General features: G+C 42.6%; 1 pseudogene; it reads left to right on the top strand.

The window, feature by feature from the left end:
- Positions 1–13,201: 13,201 nt before the first annotated feature.
- Positions 13,202–13,648, top strand: Nme1-ps2 (NME/NM23 nucleoside diphosphate kinase 1, pseudogene 2; annotated as a pseudogene).
- The last annotated feature ends 3,742 nt before the right edge of the window (positions 13,649–17,390 follow it).

Below are 17,390 nucleotides of genomic sequence, written 5' to 3' on the forward strand. Positions count from 1 at the left end.
ATGTCAACTAGTTCCAGCTAATTGGACCACAACACTTAATCAAAATCACTACCAATCAATTCCTGATTGCAAGTTCTAATGAACTTTCATGCTGTAAAGTTGTCTTACTTAATTAAAGATCCCAGTAATCTTCGAGACAGCAACCACATCTATTTACAAACAAATTTTGCTGGCACTAGTGGTTAGCATTAGTTACCATTTCAGTTCCTTTACCTTACTGCAGTTGCAATGTCTTGGCCAAGTTCCAACTGGCGATCCACTTGTGGCCACAACAGTGTGTGTGGCTTTCACTGTGTGAGGTGTCAGACCATCTGAGGGCTCCAGTTTTGTAACCCCATCCACTTCTTCTTGAGGTGTTTTGTGACATCGCTCGGTGACCACATGAATTGAATGTGCATCCCTAGTGCTGGACTTTTAAAACTGCATGATTATCACTGGGTTAACAATGGCCAAATGAGAAAGGAAATGATGATGAAGGGGTGTTGTTTGTTGTGTCATTTTGAATTTTATTACAGCAGTTATCTCATTTTCCTAGCTATTGTCCAAAGTGATGGGAATCCCAACTTCAGATTAAAAGCTCAAATAAAGTAAGTTCTAGGATCTAGTGGGTCTTGGGTTCAAGCAATGATGACTCCATTTCTCAAGCTGGGTAAACTTGAGCAATTCGCTTAATCTCTCTGCTGAAGTCCACCCTGTCCATGCCTCCTCAGTGTCTCTCTGTTACGTGCCCATTCCTTTGTGTGGATCTATTTGGAGCTGGTGGAGTCTTTAAAAATGAAGCATCATGAAAATCTTCCCTGTCTCTTAGAACGTGCTCTCAAAGATGACTGTGGGACTCCATCCTTTCCTCTCCACACCATCTCTTCTCTCTACCACAGGAGATCACTTTTGCATGTCCCCTGCTTCCCCCCACACCTCCCTCACTACAGGCCCCCAAAGCAACAGGCCAGTGATGGACTAGAGCCTCCAAAACTGCCAGGGAAAGCAAACTTTGTCTCTTTGTAAATTGATTATCTTGGATATTTTGGGTACCGACAGAAATCCAACCCACTTTCTGAAAACCTCATTTTCCCTTATTTGAAAAAATCGCTGTTATCCTCGCCGTTCACATGAGGAAGATGAGCACTGTGGAGCGGTGGGGAGGACATAACGACCTGCTCCATGCCAAGTGCCTGGCAATATCGGCCCTGTACTAAACTCTCAGTTGCCATTACAGAGGGTACAGCTGACAGGGTCTCTGGTGCCAGAGAAAAACCCTCCATGGCATCAACCGTTCATTTACTGAGTCCCTAAATCACTCAATGGAGTCTCTGATTACAGACTTAATCACCAGCTGGAAATTAAGACCCAATTTTACAACCACAACATTACATAACTTTCCAACAAGCAAGGGGTCAATTTTTCTTTCTTTTGCACATGACCAGCCTCTAGTCTAACAGAAGCATTTTTCTTTACTAACCTTACGAGCCAAAGTTGGGTCCAGAGACAGTTGGCCAGTTACGTTGAATTTGAATTTGCTGCAACCGTTTCAGGAGGAGTGTTCAGGGCAGAGAAGGAGAGAAAGCAATTAGAGAAGTTTGGGGATGATGAAGCGTTCCAACACATGCGCGCTGTGAGCAGCTTTCCATGTCTGAGGGCAGGGTAATGGGAAAGTAGGGTTGATCATGAGAGCGCCTATCTAGAGAGCAGCTTTTAATTCATTCCGCAGATATTTGTTTAGATCTATGGGTTTTTGTCTTATTTCCCAGCACTTGAAACTGTCTGGATGTTAGAAAGGACAGACACGGACACATGAATACAGTATATGAAGCTCCATCATCGTGGCCTATTGAATATAGGGTAGGCATCATCTGTGAGGTTAGAGCAATTCTTCACAGGGAAAGTGAGGGTTACATTCTTTAGTTTCTCCTGTGGGATTCCTGAAGCACAGAGCAGCTTGCTGCCTTCTCAATCTTTACGTTCTTTTTTTTAAAGAGTATAAAGGTAGATACTAATGGCTGCATGCAGGATGGTGTTCAATAAGAGTTACGCATAGATGGACGACCACTCTGCCGTAAGAGCACACAGTAACCCAGGACCAAGCCCTGTGCTGGGGAGAAACGTACTCTCCTTCCAAGCAGGGCGAGCCACAGTGTGCTTTTGTCTCCTCCCCAATGAATACTATGAGATGAGCTAGTTAAAATGGGGGGTTGAGGGGAGAGGGAATGAGGGTACTAAATATAAATTGTCAGGGGAGAGCGAAGAGCTATTATTCCTTCTGTTTATCCCCGTGGTGAAGGAGCCCTGCAAGCTTCGCACCAATTGACAACGGTGTTCTAAGCCAGGGATTAGTTTCGGTGCTAAGCAAGAACAGTCACACTGTACCCCACTCCTCCACCCCTCCACAAGCCCAGGTCACCCACAGTCATTATTTCTATGATCTCTTTTCTTCGTGAGGCCACCTGGCTCCTTCAGAGAGCTTTTCTCAGCTGACACCATTGCAGGTGTTTCCTCCAAGTCCTCTGTGCGACTCGCTCTGCTTTGGCATTCCCCGTGCTGGGCTACATAGGGGTTGTGGCGCTTTATAACTTTCTGCTCAGCAGCTGGCAGCTACAAATTAACTTTTTGACTTCATTAGGCTAATCTGCCGAATTATTCCTAATTTGGAGCACCTGCATTTCCCCCCCTCCTGCCTTCCTCTCCTCTGGAGCCACCGTCTCTCATCAATCAGAAACTGAGTGGCAGGGAAACAGCATATGGAGCCACAGGCGAGCCTGGTCAGGGCCCCTAGTTTGTTTTACCACCCTTCCGAATCGCCGGGCTCAGACTGCTTCAATCAACACATGGCTTCCTCACCGCCAGGGCTGGTGTGAATCCAAGAGGCCAAGTGCCTCTTTCCAAGGGTAAAAATGACCAGAGACTAATCATGTCTTCGCCCTTGGACACAGGACAGTTTCCATCCAAGGTAATCTAATGAAGAGTCACTCTCCAGCATGTGCTACCCTTGATTTCCTGCAATGTTTCCAGGAAGCGAGAAGAGAGAAGAGAAAGAACATTCTCGGTTTTCTGCTTTTTTGTTTTCTGTTTGTTTGTTTTTGTTTGCTGTTGTTTTTTTCCGTCTACCCAGAAACCAGGAGGCTGATACTGCCCTTTGGTCACACAATCTGTAAGAAATAAAATGAGAAAAGTTGCAGCTGCCTTCTCAGAATCATACCTGCGTCTACTGGTGGCAGTTCCTGGCCCGGTCTCCTCCTGCTGGAGTCCTTGAAGTCCCCAAGTAGTCTCACACAAATCTATCTGTAAAGTAGCACAAATAAAGGCCTCCGCACATTCCTGTCAGGCCCATATGCCAGGTGTCTCTGCTGGAGCATTTTCCCCAGAGGACACAGAGAGCGAACCAGCCTGGCTCAGTCCTTAAGATATTTCCCTGATGCTCTAACTCAATACAGCTTTAGTGGTAAAGCCCTTCTCACGAGATGGCCCTCCTGGATCCTTCGCTTCCTAAAAGCTTGGCTGAGAACGAGCTGAGAACAACCGCAGATCAACAAGATGTACTGAAATAAAGACGCCCAGGCACCCTCCAACTTAAATCTCACAAAGAGAATCACACTTTATTAAAGCAATCCAAATACAACAGGGACACGGAATGGAAGAAGAAATCGTATCTTAGTCCTGGAGGTGGGAGTATACACAAAGTGAGCACATGAACCGTAAGTGAATATTGTTTGCTCTTATTCCCACGCACTGTAACTTTCCATAGGCTTCTAGGTCTAGGGCTTAGAGTCCAAGCAGCCATAACCCTCTGTTCTCCAGGACAAGTCATGCTTATATTTCTTGTCATGCATAATTTTGAATAGTGTCTTCTTCCACTTTCAAAACTATCCACCTTAGAGAGATGGCTTAGTGCTTAAGAGTGATAGCTATTGTTCCAGAGACTGGGGTTCAGATTCCAGTACCCAAGTCAGGCACCTACCAGTTTCTGCGACTCTAGCTCCAGGGGAATTGCTGCCTTACTTTGGCTTCTGAGAGGGCACCTACGTACGGTGCACATAAATGCACGCACACACACACACACACACACACACACTCACACACACACCAGTAGTCATCCAGGTGTCTTTTTTCCTCTGGTCCTACCCCCCCTCCGCCCCGCAGCCCAACACCCTACTCCGCACCCCATTCACTACAGGCAAAAGTGATGGAGAAGCAGCCTGTTAGCATTGAATTAGAAGTTTTCAGGCTTGGGTCTCATCCTCCAGAGGAAAATTACTGGAGCCTTGGTTCTGTCGGTTGAGTGTCTCCTTCTCATTGTCTTTCTCTGGGAAAAATAATGAATCTCTGGCACTTTTCTTGGAGATAATTGGAGTCTGGCTTGGTAGCTAGGAGCAGTAGCTAGAGCCAATAGTCACACAGTTAGAACCCCACAGTGTGTATGTGGCCCTTGATGACAGATAAATTCTCTCCGGAGTTTCAGAGAAAAAGGGTAGAAATTTGTGTCAGATCTCTTGCTGAACCTTTCTTCTAATCCAAAATTAGTAAGGTCAAGCTCTTTCCTCCCCCAACCCCTGGGGTCTGCTTAAATTGGAGTTTCTTTCTTTAATCTTTAAAAATGATTAATGCTTTAGAAACCTTATCAATGATAATATGTCTATAGACATGGGTTCAGGAATCTTCATTTCCTGGATGTTCAGTAGTGACATTTGGGATCCCTGCGTCTGGTGAGCAGTGGTTGATACTATACTCGAAGCACTGACAAGTACGGTAAATTCAGAACAGAGAGCCTGGGCAGGTGTATCCCTAGGAGTACACTGTGGCAATAGATATGGGCTGAGGTAGTTGAAGCCAGTTCAGTTATCGGTAGAAGGAAGAGCTTGTTTGCAGTCTCAGTGCAGGGATAATCACAGTGCTGCCTCTGTTGGACTGACGGGATGAATGACTCATTGAAAAAAATCCATCCTATGCTCTCTGATAACTGGTCCCCAAGGTTTGAAGTACAAAAAGACTCTTTCTCAATGGAAGTGAGGTCTCATTCATTCTCAAGGATGAACTAGGCTCGGTCCAATTCATTCATAGTTTCTGCTACCAGTATCGGTTCTTGAGTATCTTTGGGTCTAGATCTGGTGAGGTCTAGAAAATGGTTGTAGAGCTTGTCCATGATGAAAAGACCAACTCTTTGACTTCCTAGCTTGACGTCCTGCTTTGACTTCATGAGGAAGTAATTGGTAACCTTATCACAGTCAGGGATCACAGAATGACAGGGAGAGTCAGAATAGTAAATGTGGTTTACTAAATCACAGGATATTGTTGGACTACTGAGCAATCCAGAAGTATCCATTGCTGGTCAAGTCAAATTAAAGGAGATAAAATGGGTATATAACTCTCTCTCTCTCTCTCTCTCTCTCTCTCTCTCTCTCTCTCTCTCTCTGTATATACTCATATGAATATGGGTGTTTGAGTGTGGGTGCAGATATCCAGGTGTGTAGAGGCCAGAACCAGCTGCGATAAAGACTGCAGTTGATGCCGCCAAAATAAAAAGTAAAAAAAAATGTTATTGGCTCAAGTACTTCCCTGAGTATATTTTTAAAGATAAAGTCTCTCATTGGCCTGGAACACGCCAAACTGGCTAAGCTGATCAGTCAGAGAACCTTGGTGTTCTGGTAGTCTTTGCCTCTCTGATTGGCTCTAGGATTGCCAGAATGTGCCAGCCTGAATGGTTTATTTTATTTTAGCATACATTCTGGGGACCAAATTTGCATCTTGGACTTGCAAGACGAACATTCTACTGCCCAAGCTATTGTCCCAGTCTATCTTTCCATTTTAGAATGAATTGCCATCCCTCCTCTTTTTTTTTTCTCACTCTATCTCCTTTTCTTTTGTGTTGTCTTATTTTTAAAAGCAGATCTCCTAGGCTTTCCTCAAACTCTTGTTTCTCTTATCTTAGGTTACTTCCAGAGCACTGGCATTATAAATGTAGGCCACCACATGCATCCCAGTGACTGCTTTACAGTTTGTTTGTTCTTATTCCTTTCAACTGTCTCGGACAGTTAGCATTTTAGCTGAAGAGGTATGAGTTAGGGCACACTTCCTCTTTTTCTAGTCATTTAAAGGTAAGTGCATGCATTAGTGGCAGAAAGATATTGCTCTCTGTAAGAAAGATTCTCCCTTGCTGGATGCTTGAAACCCTGTTGTAATAAAACCTTTGGATGTGACTTCCTCAACTGGTCTGAATGTTCTGAATTTGCATCTCCAGAATCTGTTGGCTTTTCTTTTCTTTTCTTTCTTTTTCTTTTTCTTTCTTTTCTTTTTTTTCTCCAGACCACATAACATGCATATAAAAATTTAAGAGTTCAAATAATAAAAATAAGATTTGGGCAACCACACTGGGCCTCCTTATCAGCAGTGGTTCCATTTTTATGTGTCAGTATTAATATTTCACACGCATCGGCTCATTATAAAAAGTAACCTTGGAACATTGTGTCAGGTGAAGATTTTTTTTAAGATGTTCTGGAAATTATGCAGCCATAAAGAGCATCCCCACTAATTGTCTTGGCACTCACATCATGCTGACCGGTTTGTCACCAAGTTGGGGGTGGCAGAGGAGAGCCCCCCCAGTGCTGTCTTATGCATTGCTTTGCTCTAGTTCTCTCTCAAATTCATTTATTCAATGCTCATATTTATGCAAAGGAGGGTAATGAGTTAGCCAAAGGTTACACAGGGGGCAGAGGGTTTTGGGTGATGAGACTATTGGTAGCTTTCGAGGCTAGCCTCAGGCTGTCTGAAATTGAAATTTGGGGCTAAATTAATAAGTCAACTTGAACACATGCAGTTTTATATTAAGACTTCTCTGGGGTTGAAACAATGTAGCTTGATATAAAAGAACCTTTAGATACATTTTTTTCATACATTTTTCAAGACTATGCCACTGTAAGAGGCATGTTTGGGATGGAGGGGTTAAACAGAAAGAGGAAAATGGTTCGTCCTTTTTGAAACTCTCCCCAGAATGGCTTTCTACATTTTGCTCTGTAGGATGTGTGTCCCTCTGTATAGCCTTGGAGGTCACTAATTATTGTAAGAAATGTCAAAGAGGGGCTGGAAAGATGGACCAGTTGTTAAGATCCATTGGTTGTTCTAGCAGAGGACCTGGGTTCAGTTCCCAGCACCCACATGGCAGTTCACAACCATCTATAACTCGAGCTCCAGGGATGTCAACACTTTCCTCTGAGTTCCATACTCAGGAAATGCACGTACATATATGTAGCCATACAAATAAAATAATGAATCTTTTTAAAAAAGAAATATCAGAGAAAGAACTGGAAGAGCTTGAAGGGGCTCGAGACCCCTTATGAACAACAATGCCAAGCAACCAGAGCTTCCAGGGACTAAGCCACTACCTAAAGACTATACATGGACTGACCCTGGACTCTGACCTCATAGGTAGCAATGAATATCCTAGTAAGAGCACCAGTGGAAGGGGAAGCCCTGGGTCCTGCTAAGACTGAACCCCCAGTGAACTAGACTGTTGGGGGGAGGGCGGCAATGGGGGGAAGGATGGGGAGGGGAACACCGATAAGAAAGGGGAGGGGGGAGGGGGATGTTTGCCCAGAAACCGGGAAAGGGAATAACACTGGAAATGTATATAAGAAATACTCAAGTTAATAAAAAAAAAAAAGAAAAGAAATATCAAGCATGACTCTTTCTATCAAATACTACAAAACTTGTGTTTAGGACAAAGAATTAATATCTTTTGATCTCCTCCAACTTGTAAGACTTTTATGTAAATGTTCTAATAATGTTCTAATGCTTCCCTGACCAGTAAACCTTTGTTTTCAGTAAGATCCCCTGCTCTATTCTAGGAATTTAATAGCCCAAAGCCCTCTTCTCCTGGGAGTGGAGACTCCTTTCCCCTTCCTCCTTAATTTCAGGTGTGCTGCTTGTCTTCACACTACCCGGTTGGATAAGACTGTGAAGTTGGAATGGGAAAAATGACACGACCACCACCTGAGCTAGAATAAAAAGCAAATGCACTTCCCATGGTTTCGTGGTCACTCTTCGGAGGGCAGCCCTTGATCATGTGTAACATTTGTCCAGAACTGTGAGTTGGAGAGGTGGACTCTTCCTCTGCAATCCTGAACTTGTCCCTAACACGATCTTGCACTCAATTCTCCCTGAAGCAGATGGTTTATTCACTGTCCCTGTCATCGAGCCAGAGCACATGTCAAGACGGGCTAAGGACAACTTGAGAACAAAATGCTAATTGGGATTGTGGCTAGTTTTCCTTTATTTGCATTTTAGGAACAAGGTCATTAGCATTATTTTCACAAAGTCTGATTAAAGATGTGGTGGTTCGATGCTTTGTGTTTTCAGGGTAGATGTGCCCAAGGGAGTACTCCAAGAATAAAGGCATAGTGAGGGAATGGCAGCAAACAAGAGACACCTGGGAAGCATCACAGATTGACCCCTGCAGACACTAGACTAGCCTTGAGCTAAGTGATAACTAGAGACTGATTAACATGAGCATACACAGTCCAGACTTCATTCAAGCCAGGTTGCTGTCCAATAGTAAATGCTGAAATGAGTGTGTTTCAGAGTCACTGTAACATCTTGATGAGATAATCAGAAAGACCCTAAATGGAGGAGGATCAAAGAGTTACTACAAGACGACTAACAACTGGTAGGTTTGCTCAAAAGGTCATGCTGGAGGTGGGAGTAGTGATCTCATAATATTCACCATTTAAAAGAAAACATCAAGCCAATCAAATGAATGATTCCTTTGTACAAATGAAGAAAGACAGGATGTACATGCCATTTTTTTAGTGCCAGACTACAGCAGTTAGCAGTCCTCTGGGCCTGGGGTTGTGCATACAGAGAATTTCTCTCCCAGCTGTGTTCCTGGGACCTATGTCAGGAAGTGACTGAATGAAATGTTCTCTGCCTTCTGTCCCAGCCATCTGTGATACAGGACTCTCTGATCGTACGTGATGGGCTAGTCTGTCCATTGATAATGGAAAGGTCAGACACTCTGTGGCTTTTGTAAGAAGTATGTGTGGATTCTAAGATTTTTTTTATAAGAAATTATTGTCTCATCATCACTGAAGCATCATAAAGACTAAAATACACACCCTTCTCTCCCCAGCACAAATGAAATGAATAAAAGTACTCATAAGAAAAAAATATAAAGTCTCTTCTATTTAAGTTTTTTTCTCAGAAAAATATCTTCTGGGTTTTGTTTTTCCCTGCATCTCTAGCCAAAGAGAAGTCATGCTGATGTTTTATGACCAATGCTGACTACATATTGGCCTTAATTTTCACTTGTGACAAAATTTCCTATGAGTCAGGCACTAATTCAAAAATAAACTCTCTCTTCGCTCTTCAGCCTCTAGCACCTATCTCTTCCTTGAATGTTCTTTTCTTCTTTATTCAGAGAAAATTATCTGGTCTCCATTTTCATAGAGAAATACAATTATGTATGTAGCCCATCCTACCATTACCATACTACTGTCCTATCCTTTGGTCTGTCTTTCTTATCTTGGTTCTTTGGGGTATCATGTTCCTTGAGATCTTATGGGATTGTGTTCTCCAGAGTCCTCCCCATTTTGCTTTTGAAGAAACAAGACATTATACTTATATTTCAAGTTTCTACTGTCAGGATTAGAGCATGATGAAATGTTGTACTCTGTAAAATAAATGCTGCAATGTCCTTACCTATTATTGATATAGAATCTTTATAATGATAGGCAAATAACACACAATGTATGCTTAGCTCTTTAGTGTGTTTTTTTCCATTGGATGAAAATGTTAGGAAGCAAGGGGTTATATTCTTTAGCCAATTACTGAATATCTAGTAAACATAACTATGTCTGAACTATAGTTGGAATTAGCCAATGTATTTTTGGAAAATATTCCACAGGTATGTAGTTCTTCCTTCAAGAGAGTTGCTCACATCAGCCTCTCCTATTGTAAATGTTTGTTTCCTTTTTCTCATCCAAATCTCATGTACCATCTTCCCATATTCATATATATATATAGAATTATGCTACTCACCTTTCCTATGCCCCAGACGTTCTGATGAATCCAAATAAATATGATTGTCCTCAGAACCTCATTATTAGAGCCTTTTGGTGATTTACATGTCAGTATTTTGTGTCCCTGACTATCCTCTAGTTACACACTAAGTTGACAATTGAGGTCAGGCTCTATCCTGATGTCATTCTGTCTTCCAAAGGATGGACGTTGCTTACTTTTGGGCTGAGGGATTGCATTCTTGAGTTCAATCTCATAAGAACTAGGTATCAATTGCTTCCCTACTAAGGTCCTGGCCATGAATGAAATGCAACATAATCCATCATCTTATGTTGAGTATATAGGTCAGGGTTGTGGATCACGTGTTCAGCTTGTTAGATCCCAGTTTCAATTTCCAGAGCCAAACTGAAATTAAAGACAACATAGCCTCTGTCTACCCAACATAAGATGGGTGATGGAGACAAATTATCAGATAATCGTGTCAATATGTGATTTGAAAAGGGTCAAAGCAGAGCAGGGGCACCTAGAAAAGAGTCCTCAAGGGTGATTTGAAATTAGACTAAGGATGCCTACGAGAAGCCACTGAAAATCCACAGAGTGAGTCAAAGTTTGTTCTGTTTGGGTAAGTCTAGAATCCTGGAGCTTGGAGATCAGATGGGTTGGGCAAGAAGAAGATGCAGATAGAGTCCCAGGGGAATGACTTCTGCATGAAGTAGAACCACTGAAGAGGCAAATTATGTGGCTGTTTATGTCTCAGGAACATCATCCTTGCTGCAAAGAGGGACACACAATTAAATGCTCAGCTATGGACTTAAGCATTGATCTGAAATGCACTTACATACGAAAGAATGACAAAGATTTCCATGGGGAAATGTGGAAGATGAGCCTCCTCACTGTGGCTTGTGCTTGCTTCCATATATTCTGTGAGTCACTTTTACCCTGAGGTAATGTGTATTGTGCATCTTGTCCTTTGGTCATTTTTTTTTCCCTGTAAGACTTTAATAGTCTTCTCAGGTTGTTTAGAATTAATGAGGCAAATGTCCTCAATCAAGAAGCAATTTAAGAACATGCTGCTAATTTCAATGAGTTCTGTAAATGAACTAATTTAATACCAGTTGACCTTTTTATTTGGGGAGAATGATTTGTGGCGGTATTTTCCTGATTTGTGCCTACAAGCCTTGGCAATCTGATTGGGCATTTTGAGCCCAAGGGTAAGCATTAATCATGGTACAAAGTTGGAGCATTGCTAAGAGGGATTTAGAATATTTACCCCAGCAAGCAACTGTTGGGGGTGTCGCTTAGCAGGAAGCCCTCAATCATGTTCACTAAAACCAAAAGCCACAGAATTAAGGGTGGTCTACTCTTTTAGTGAGAGATACCATGCAGAGAGATGCTGAATGTTGGGATATTTTGACTATATTCTAGCAATTTTGTTACCCTAGGTTGATTTTTTTAACCTCTTTATGAATGGAATGCAATAAAGCATCTTTAATTTGCTAGCTTAGAAGAAAATTCCAACTTCCTGAGTAAAGTCGAATAATACTTAATGACACTTTTACTACCCTGTCATTTTTTTTCCTTTACCACTTCATCTGGGGACGACCTGGGGTTTCTTTACATTGTCTTTAAATTAATCAGGAGAAATGGCTCTTTACTGGTGACTTTTCTAGGGAGGTGTGGTGGTTTGTATATGTTTGGGCCAGGGAGTGGCACTACTAGGAGGTGTGGCCTTATTGGAGTAGGTGTGTCACTGTGCACCGGTGTGGGCTTTAATACTCTAGTTCTAGCTGCCTGGAATTCAGTATTCTGCTTGTAGCTTCCAAATGAAAATGTAGAATTCTCAGCTTCTCCTGTATCATGCCTACTTGAATGTGACTATGCTCCCACATTGATGATAATGGACTGAACCTCTGAACCTGTAGGCCAGCCCCAATTAAATATTGTTCTTGTAAGAGTTGCCTTCTTCATGGTGTCTGTTCACAGCAGTAAAACCCTAAGACAGGACGGTTTTGACTTCATCCAGAAAAGTACATGTTTTCAGACCATGAATACATGTTACAATGCCATCATACCAATAAAAGAGTGGAATACTTCTGCTGGTTCTCTGTAACGAGAAAGCACTGCTCTAAGTATGATTTGCATGATTATGAATCAAGGCTGAATTGGCAGCCTCCAAGTGTCTGGCAAGATCTCAGTCATCTCTGAAGCAGAGGAGGGAAGGGGAAAGAATTGGTAACGCCAAGAAAGGAGAAAATTTTATTTAAGAAAGGGGGGAAAGAGTACTAAGCATAAAGGGAACCATTAATTGAATGATTCCTTCAATATTGCAAACACCTATTCATAAAAAGATATTTCAGAAATAAGAGAAAAATAACTGAGAGGAAAGGAAGAATATTGTACACAAACAGGCACCAAGGCGCTCCTATCAGGACTGTGACAGACTTTTTTCAAGGCCAGAGACAATGACCAAAGGACTAGAACAGGCACTTTAGGAAAGAGCGACATTGGTGGTCAATGAGTACCAGAAGTAGGCATTTCAGCAAGCATCCGATAGCCATTTGATCCTGAGATACCCTGAACAGCTATATGACAGGTAGAGAGTGTGACACAAGAGTAACCCCTGCTCAGCCAAATCAAGGAAAGAAAGAGCACAATGACATCGCTGGTGGGAAAAAAAATGCATGAAAGTGGCCAGAAAAGAATCTGATCTTACCATACCCCAAAACGCAGAAGGTTCAGGCACTTGTGTATCTGGTATTTCCACACCAGAGTGTAAAGTCATGGATTTGGTTATTCATATCTGTGCTTTAAAAATTCCCAAAGAGCACATACTTGTTGTTTTGATTAGAAAAGAGAATCTGGAGAAGTCATGGGGTGGTAAACAGCTCAGAAGCAAATAAAAGCCCTTACTATTTTTCATTTTACTTTGCAGTGCTGCTGCTGTTGTGCATGCCATCAAGGGCTCTCCCACTGAGCCACAAGTACAGGAACAAAAAAAAAAGAGAAGGAACAAAACAGAAATGATGGGGGGGGGTATGCTGTGTTAGAAGTCACTGATGAGTTTTTAGACATATTTGTAAAAAAAAATGTGTAAGATAGAAACAGCTTCTGAAACTATATACCATGGCCTGATCTACTCAATTCTTAAATACAAGAAAGAAAGTCACCGCCAGAGTTAAGGATGGGGCATCTGAAGGGAAGCATGGCCAACAGTGAGCATAGCTTCATTGCCATCAAGCCTGATGGGCTCCAGTGGGGGCTTGTGGGAGAGAGATCATCAAGTGATTTGAACAGAAGGGATTCCTCCATGTTGGTTTGAAATTTATGCAGACTTCAGAGGATCTTCTCAAGGAACAAGTACTACATTGACCTGAAGGACTGTCCCTTCTTTACTGGCCTTGTGGAGTACATGCACTCAGGACCGGTCATTGCTATTGTCTGGGAGTGACTGAATGTTGTGAAGACAGGCGGGGTGATGCTTAGAGAGACCAACCCCACAGGCTCTAAGCCTGGGACCGTATGAGGAGACTTTTGCATCCAAGTTGGCAGGGACATTATTCATGGCGGCAGTTCCGTGGAGAGCACAGGGAAGGAGATCAGTTTGTGGTTTCAGCCTGAGGAGCTGGTGGACTACAAAAGCTGTGCGTAGGACTGCATTTATGAGTGACAGGAGGGTCCCTGCTTCTCTGCCTACTGACCCTTATTCTCACTGGCAGGGGACCAGCAACTCTAGATATTTCTGGAACTTCTTTGAACTGGAAGGAACCTCTGGGAGCTGTGACTCCCTGTGCATTGTTAAGTGCCCCTGGTAGATTCAAATGTTTCCTCTGTTGAAAAATAAAGATAGAGGATGCTCTCCTTCATCGTGGGTCACAGGAGAACACAGGGCACACACCCCATACCAAATCATGGCCCACAAACTCAGCTTTTCTTCCTTTGACCTATACTTTAAATCATATGTCAAGGAAACATGCAGAATACTCTAAAGCCTATCTTCTTGGCTCTTTCAAACTTTAGAGAAATCTTTTCATGAGGGACTAGGCTCCCCACTCCTAGCCTGGTGTAAGGCAACTTCTGCCTGTAGACAAACAAAGTGGAGAAGCAGCTGTTGGAGTCCCATTGATCTTCCTCTGTTCCAATTTCCACTCCACCAGCCTCGTGCTTCCCAGGTAGAGCAGAAGCACAGGTAGGGCTCACCTTTGCGGAGTCCAGGAGCTCATCTTTGCTCAGGTAGATCTGGATCAGACAGTCTGAAGAATTTCCAGAGGTCTAAGGTAAGTGTGTATGAGGGTGCGCCTGTGTTTAGATGGGCAGTCCTTCTCAGTATTCCACGACATTGTGTCCCAGTGTGCCCGCCATGAGTTTAAAATCTTGTAAAGTGAAAGTGTATTCATTACACCTAGCCTTCTGAACACCACAGCATCATGCAGAGTATTGGCCGCTTTCCCTGGTAACAGTATGGCTGCCTGGGAGCTAGCTGTGGCTGGCTGCCACCCGCCAGCATTGCTGAGACTATCATAGCCTCGGTAATAACAATTCGAACACCAACATTGGATATCTGACTAATATACAGTACTATTCCATCATCATAAAGTGGAGATGGGAATGGTCTATATACAGGTCTCCTTAATGATGTAACCTTATCCATATTCTGTCAAATACCCAAAAGAAGGCAATAAAACAACAACAACAACAACAACAACAACTCATGGTTTAATGTAAAAAGCAGCAGGTTAATTTAACACTGCTCTTTTCTTATTCATTTGTCCTTCTTTATCCCAACCTGATTGGACACACGATGTGTCAATCTTGAGTGAGATATAGACATAAGAAAAGTAAACTCACTGACCTTCGGCAGCCCCCAGGTAAGGGAAGAACAGGTGACTACGGCATTTCTTGTCACAACACATTAAGCAAGTGAATATAGATAGCAAACACCTTGGCAAACTGAAAGCCAGTTTTGGTAAAGAGGCAAAATTCACATTCAGAGAACAAATTTAATGCCACCAAAATCTATGTTTAACTTTTATTTCTTTCAGATAATTCATCCATTTCTAAAGTGACGTACATCTTCCAAACTAAAAGCAGTCACTGTTGTCAGTGACAGGGAGCCATTAGGGACATTGCTTTTAACTGTGTGATGCGACTGAGCAAACATCTGGAATACCCAAGTCTAACACGTCCCCTGTTCACAGGGAGCATGCATCTGGTGGGTTCTGCGAGGCTGGATCTCCATTGTATTACAGCATAACTGGAAACTTTGCAAGGGAAAGTCATCCAGGCTCTCTGTCTTATTGTGCGCTTTGATTATGTGCCTTGCCTTTTGAGTGACAACTGCACAAGCTTACCACCTCCAGTGAAGTATCGCAAATGAATACACCGCAGACAATAGGACAGGCAACCCTCAGAGCAAACGGAAACCATTAGAGAAATAAAATCTCCTAAGAATTTTGACGGGAGGTGTATCTCAGTGGTAGACCACTGATCTAGCGTGTGCATGGTCCCTGGTTCTTTTCCCAACACTGACGAAAAAGAAATCCAGAAAGTATCAGGGATATTTTAATATTGTTTTAATCTTAAATTTTTAGGAGAGTTTTACTTCGGGCCTGATATCGACCCTTCTTTGAAGGGAAGCAAAATGAGAAATAAGGCATAGTCGTCCTCACTATCTCGTGTTTTATTTGATTTTTTTTTTTTTTAGGTGTCTAAGGTCTTGAGTGATCTGTATTACCTCAAATGCGTCTGTGCCCTTTCATAGTCTTTTGCTAACCATGAAGTTAATGTCTGCCTCATCGATCTTCATGACTCAAGTTAAAAGAGTAGCATCAATTTTCCTACTTCCTCAGGGAATTGTGATTACCAGGGGTGCAGCATTATCCTCCTTCACTCATATGCTGAGCTGTGTAAAGAGCTTAAGCAGCCAGTCTGCTCCCCTATACCTTTAAAGCTGGCTGACACGCTTATCTAAAAAATGCATGTAATCCACCTACACGCGGTATGTTTCTCAACATTCTGAATATTTGTCACTCGTCCTTAATATGGCAGAAAAGAAATAATAACTAAGGGAGCGCTTGGCTGAGGCTGAGGAAGGCCATCTGGTGTTAGTGGAGAGTAACTACGGCTGTGTGGATGCTGAGGAACTTGGCTGTTGTGAGCACACTTCAGTCTCTGCAGCTGGCTCTTGCTCGGCTCAGAAGCATTGTGTCGGTTGATACTTTCTGATATCGTTTGCATGAGAGGGTGTAATCTTTTTTACTGGTTATTTTATTTATTTACATTTCAAACCTCAAATGTCTGCATTCCCGGTCTCCCCTCCGCAACACCCCCCCCATCCCATCCCTCCTCCTCTTTGCCACTAGGAGGGTGCTCTCCCATCCTCCCACCCACTCTCCTATCTCACCATTCTAGCATCCCCCTGCTCTGGGGCATCAAGCTTCCACAGAACGCAGGGCCTCCCCTCCCATTGATGCCAGAGAAGGCCATCCTCTGCTACATGCGTAGCTGGAGCCATGGAGAGGTGGCTTAAGCACTTGACTCGAGGAAGAGTTTGATCAACTGTGGAACCATGATAATGGGTAATAATTTAATATTTTTGAATTGCCATATGCAATACTGTAAAACCGCATAATGCCATATGCAGTTCTATCTCAGATGACACTGGTGTGTTGTGTCATTTTCTTGTTGGATCTTCTTGTCCCTGTTCCACTTCATAGCATGGAGAAACAGGAGCCTCTGAAATTTCTACAGAGTTTGCCTCTTGTTCTTCTCTAGTTTTATCTGTGGAACGCTGCTTTTTTAAATTGATGAATCCATACTTATGTCATGTGGAATATAGGCCTCTTTATAATTATTTGGGGGCTGGTAAGATGGCTCAGTGGTTAAGGGAACGTGTAGCTTTTCTGGAGGACCTGAATTTGGTTCCCAGAAGCCGTACCAGGTTGATCACAACTACTTATAACTCTACCTCCAGGGAATAAGACACCCTTTTTTGGCCTCTGTTGCCCTCCAAGTGTGTACATGGCAGTACTTACACACACTGAGATAAATATCTTAAAAGAAATCAAACCACTTCCTAATTTTGTAGTGTTCTGACATAGATTCTAGAACTCGACTATAGCCATCGTACAAGGCAAATTTAGAAGATGATATAATTTAACATGTTTTAACACTTGTCATCTTGCCATTCCTGGGAGAAAAGCTTCAAATACAAAGTTCTGGAAATTATAAGCCATGAACTTATGGTTTTGACTGTTAAAAGTAGGGACTAAACTGGCTCACTTCGTTTCTTTCAGCTTTCTGTGCCTATAATCCAAGAGACCTGGGGAGAGAGCTAGTGTTTCTTTATAAAACCGGTTATATTATATGGATATGTTTTTGTTCTATTCCGAGGT

The sequence above is a fragment of the Rattus norvegicus genome, chromosome 16, assembly GCF_036323735.1.
Source record: "Rattus norvegicus strain BN/NHsdMcwi chromosome 16, GRCr8, whole genome shotgun sequence".
Lineage (NCBI taxonomy): Eukaryota > Metazoa > Chordata > Mammalia > Rodentia > Muridae > Rattus > Rattus norvegicus.